The sequence below is a fragment of the Silene latifolia genome, chromosome 1 (genome assembly GCF_048544455.1).
Source record: "Silene latifolia isolate original U9 population chromosome 1, ASM4854445v1, whole genome shotgun sequence".
Lineage (NCBI taxonomy): Eukaryota > Viridiplantae > Streptophyta > Magnoliopsida > Caryophyllales > Caryophyllaceae > Silene > Silene latifolia.
This window is the reverse complement of record NC_133526.1, coordinates 199781171-199786170: the sequence shown is the minus strand read 5'-3', so window position 1 is coordinate 199786170 and position 5000 is coordinate 199781171. Positions and strand designations below refer to the sequence as shown.

Genomic DNA, 5000 nt, shown 5'->3' with positions numbered 1-5000 from the left:
TAGAAGAATTTTTTTCAAAATAAATAATTTTTTTAAAAAAAAAAAAAAAAAAAAAAAAAAAAAGTGGGTCTTACTCGATGGCCTTCTCCGTGTCCCCGTCACTCCAGCACATCGATGCCCAAACCCGTCATAGAAGAATTTTTTTTTTTTTTTATAAATAATTTTTTTTTAAAAAAAAAAAAAAAAAAAAAGTGGGTCTTACTCGATGGCCTTCTCCGTGTACCCGTCACTCCAGCGCATCGATGCCCAAACCCGATGTAGAATAATTTTTTTCAAAAAAATAATAATTTACGGACAATAAATGTTTTTCACCATGCACCACGCCTCGGACTAAGGGTCTTACTCGAACGCCATCCTCGTGTACCCGTCACTCAAGCAATCGATGCCCAATCTCGTCTATGATAGTTCCCAGTCATGGTGATTTACCACGGCACGGGGTTGTGTGCGGACTTACGATGGCCACAATAGCGGCCAGCGATGCCAAAAAACCGTGTGCCTCTCACGGGCCCCAGGAGCGGGATGCATGGCGGAATTTTTTTTCTCGATGAAGGGTCTTGCCATGCCCACGCCTCGGAGTAGGGGTCCTTATGCCTCGGCAACATGCACCATGATGCCTAGCCCAACCCTATAGCTATAACAATCACATGAAACCCGTGTGCACCTCACGGGCCCCAGAAACAGGTTTGCATGGCGGAAAAAAAAAAAAAAAAATTTTTTTTTTTCATCTTAGGTCTTGCCATGCCCACGCCTCGGAGTAGGGGTCCTTATTCATACGCAAACATGCACCATGGTGCCCAGCCATTGACTCCTCACTACCCCCCCTATAGAGGCTTTTTTGATAGTTTTGGTCTTGTAGCATGAAACATTGGGTGTGCAGAATAGCGATACGTTTTTGTAACGCCGTTTTGGAGGACCAAATGAGCTTCAATTTGGGAGCTTGATATATGGTTGGAAAGCTAACTTGGAGTACTTGATGCTGGAAAAAAATTTCGTCATTTGGAATTTTTTTGAGGGAGTTATGGGTCTCCGCAGTCGGGTCATTTTCTGCGGGCGCGTCTGCTGCCTAGATCTCGGTGTGGGGGGACTTTGGGGGACAAACCACGGATGATATTGTGCAAACCTTGCAATTTTGGGTAGCTAACTTGGAGTAGTTGGTTTTAGGCTCAAGAAAAAAATTATTCGGACTCGTTTCGGTCTCGGAAACCGCGTCGGGCGGCGGTGTCTCTATGCGTGTTGGGTGTGCCCTTTGTGTGGGTTGTGTTGGGCACTTTGGGCATCCTCCACCTCATTTTCCACCCACCTTGCACCTTAATATCACACTACCAATGGTTTTGAGCATTTGTAGGCTTCGTTGCTCGGGCAAATATGTCCCGAGTGGAAAAATGCTCACGGTCTTGCGTCCAAACTTAGGTGGGTGTGTGTGTGCGTGTTGTGCGTCGTATGGGACCAACCAAGCATCTAGTGTCCGTTCCTTGTTAAAATTACCCTATGACCGTCCCAACAACTCTCACGGAAGTATTTGGGCACGGTTACCGGGATCTCTCGGTAGTTTGAGGTATAGCCTTTCATAGCTTGTCTTTGGAAGCGTCGAGGAATGTTAAGTCGGGATGACTTTCGGTTGGTTGTCCTTTATGACTCGTGGTCACCCTATCATATAATTACCTTAGAAACCTCCTAAATTAGCGTTTCACGCTTCGTTGCTCGGTAAAATCCGTTCCAAATTGAAAAATGCCCACGCATGGCTTTATAAGGCGCCGTGGCTGGCTAAGCAATGCACGCCCATGGCCTAGGCAACTAACCTCAAAATGCCCCTTGGCCTGGGCAACTAACCTCAAAATGCCCCTTGGCCTAGGCAACTAACCTCAAAATGCCTATGCATGGCTATTCAACGGAAGTGCTCGGTCACTTGGTGCCCATGGCCTGGGGTAGCTAACCTCAAAATGCCCCTTGGCGTAGGCATTTCACGCCCATGGCCTGGGCAACTAACCTCAAAATGCCTAGGCATGGCTATTCATGGCTATTCAACGGAAGTGCTCGGTCACTTGGTGCCCATGGCCTAGCATTGCTCGGTCACTTGGTGCCCATGGCCTAGCATTGCTCGATCATTGGTGCCCATGCCTAGGCATTGCTCGGCCATTGGTGCCCATGGCCTAGGCATTGCTCGGCATTGCTAAGCATTGCCCCTAAGCATTGCTCGGTCATTGCTAGGCAGGCATTGCTCGCTCATTGGCCTGGCCTAGGCATTGCTCGCCATTGGTGCCCATGGCCTAGGCATTGCTCGGCCATTGGCCCATGGCCTAGGGCTCGGTCATTGCTGCACATGGCCTAGGCAATGCTCGGTCATTGGTGCCCATGGCCTAGGCATTGCTCGGTCATTGGTGCCCATTGGTGCCCATCATTGGCCCATAGGCATTGCTTGGTCATTGGTGCCCATTGCCTGGGCATTGCTCGGTGCTCGGCATGCTCTCATCTTGCCCATGCTCATGGCATTGCTCATGGCCTAGGCCTGATCGGTCATTGTGCCCATGGCCTAGGCACTTGCTGCTCATGGCCTAGGCACTTGCTGCTCATGGCCAAGGCAATGCTCCGCCATGGTGGTGGCCGTGGCCTGGGCATTTGCCTCACATGGCCTCACATGGCCTAGGCAATGCTCGGTCATGGTAGCCGTGGCCTAGGCACTTGCCGCACATGGCCTAGGCAGTGATCGGTCATGGTGCCCATGGCCTTGGCACTTGCCGCCTATGGCCTAGGCACTTGCCGCACATGGCCAAGCCAATGCTCGGTCATTGTGCCGTGGCCTAGGCATTTGCCTCACATGGCCTAGGCAATGCTCGGTCATTGTGGCCGTGGCCTAGGCATTTGCCTCACATGGCCTAGGCATTTGCCTCACATGGCCTAGGCAATGCTCGGTCATTGTGCCCTTGGCCTAGGCATTTGCCTCACATGGCCTAGGCAATGCTCGGTCATGGTAGCCGTGGCCCTAGGCACTTGCCGCACATGGCCTGGCAATGATCGGTCATGGTGCCCATGGCCCATGGCACTTGCCGCCTATGGCCTAGGCACTTGCCGCACATGGCCAAGCCAATGCTCGGTCATTGTGCCCGTGGCCTAGGCAATTGCCGCACATGGCCAAGGCAATGCTCGGTCATTGTGCCCGTGGCCTAGGCATTTGCCGCACATGGCCTAGCCATTCTTTGCTCATGGCCAAGCAATGCCGGTCATGGTGGCGTGGCCTGGGCATTTGCCGCATATGGCCTAGCCATTCCGTCACTTGGTGACTATGCCTTGTCATTTTTTGTTATTCTCGGCACTTGTACCCCATGGTCTAGCCATTGCACGCTCATTCCCGATTTTGGTGCCCTTTCTTCTCTCATTGATCGATGATTCCGATGATTCAATTGTTGGTTTCGACAAACCGGTTTCTAGCCCACAGCACCCCAAATGTCTTCTGTTGGTGCTCAAATTTTGCGTGGCGCTTTATTTGACCCGTGAACTTTCTACTATCGATTTCGGAGATTTTTTTAGGGACCGGAATCCGAAAAAGCGTGTATTATACACTTCAATTTCGGCCGTTCGGAGGTCGTCTGGGACCGGTTTCTTTTTCTCCCTCTTTTTTTCAATCACGCGTCCTACCTCATTTCAGGAGTTAACCTTTTCGATTTAAGCCTCAAATAACGAGCTTTAACTCATTTTTTCACGATAATCAGGTTTAGGCGAATCCAGGTTTCTAGCACTTTTTCTAGCACACCCCAAATGTCTTCCGTTGGTGCTCAAATTTTGCGTGGCGCTTTATTTGACCCCCGGAACTTACTATCGATTTCCGGAGATTTTTTCCGGACCGAATCCGAAAAAAGTGTATTATACACTTCAATTTCGGCCGTTAGGAGGTCGTCTGGGACCGGTTTCTTTTTCTCCCTCTTTTTCAATCACGCGTCCTACCTCTTTCAGGAGTTAACTGTTGATTTTAAGCCTCAAATAACGAGCTTTAACTCATTTTCACGATAATCAGGTTTAGGCGAATCACTGGTTTACGGCACACCGGCATCCCCAAATGTCTTCCGTTGGTGCTCAAATTTTGCGTGGCGCTTTATTTAACCCGTGAACTTACTATCGATTTCCGGAGATTTTTTTTTAGGGACCGGAATCCAAAAAAAAAACGTATTATACACTTCAATTTCGGCCGTTCGGGAGGTCGTACTGGACCGGTTTCTTTTTCTCCCTGTTTTTCAATCACGCGTCCTACCTCATTTCAGGAGTTAACTGTTCGATTTCAGCCTCAAATAACGAGCTTTAACGCTTTTTCACGATAATCAGGAGTCATGGCTAAAGCGATGCTCGGTCATAGTAGTGTGGCCGCTCATGGTCAAGGCAATGCTCGGTCATGGTGGTGTGGCCTGGGCATTTGCCGCACATGGCCTAGCCGTTCTTTCTCATGGCTAAGGCAATGCTCGGTCATAGTAGTCGTGGCCTAGGCATTTGCATTTGCGCATTGGCCTATGGCCTTGTAACCCGTGGCCTAGCCATTGCGCGCTCATTCAGACACTTGTAAATTTTTTTTTACAAGTGTTATCATTTTTTTACATTCGTTACCCATTACGACAATGACCTATACGCTTCATGTGCCCACCACGGTGCCCTTGCATAGACTTGTAAAAATATATTTTTGTACTTAGCATTTTTCCATCCACCCATCCCGATCATGTTATGACCTCGTCGTTATTATAATAACATAATTGTGATGGAATTTTGGGGAGGGGGACGAATCGAGCGACATAGGGCTGAATCTCGGTGGATCGTGGCGTGAGGCCACTCTGCCACTTACATACCCGTCGCGTATTTAAGTCGTCTGCAAAAGTTCACCCGCGCCGGTTAAAATTAATTCAAGGCGGCCACCGCGCATCCGATCGATCGCGGCTTAACCCACGACCGACGTGCCCTTGGGGGCGAGGCCCCTCTTGTGGTCGTCGGCAATCGATGCGGCGGCGTATGCATCGCCACGG

At 49.7% G+C, this 5000-nt stretch overlaps 1 non-coding gene across 1 annotated transcript in view; it reads right to left on the bottom strand.

Annotated features, from left to right (window-relative positions):
• Window positions 1–4758: 4758 nt before the first annotated feature.
• Window positions 4759–5000, bottom strand: part of LOC141622912 (28S ribosomal RNA) — a 3314-nt gene continuing 3072 nt past the window's right edge. Inside the window, exon 1 of the ribosomal RNA XR_012533141.1 lies at window positions 4759–5000. This exon is cut by the window's right edge and continues 3072 nt beyond it. This is a non-coding gene — a ribosomal RNA (28S ribosomal RNA).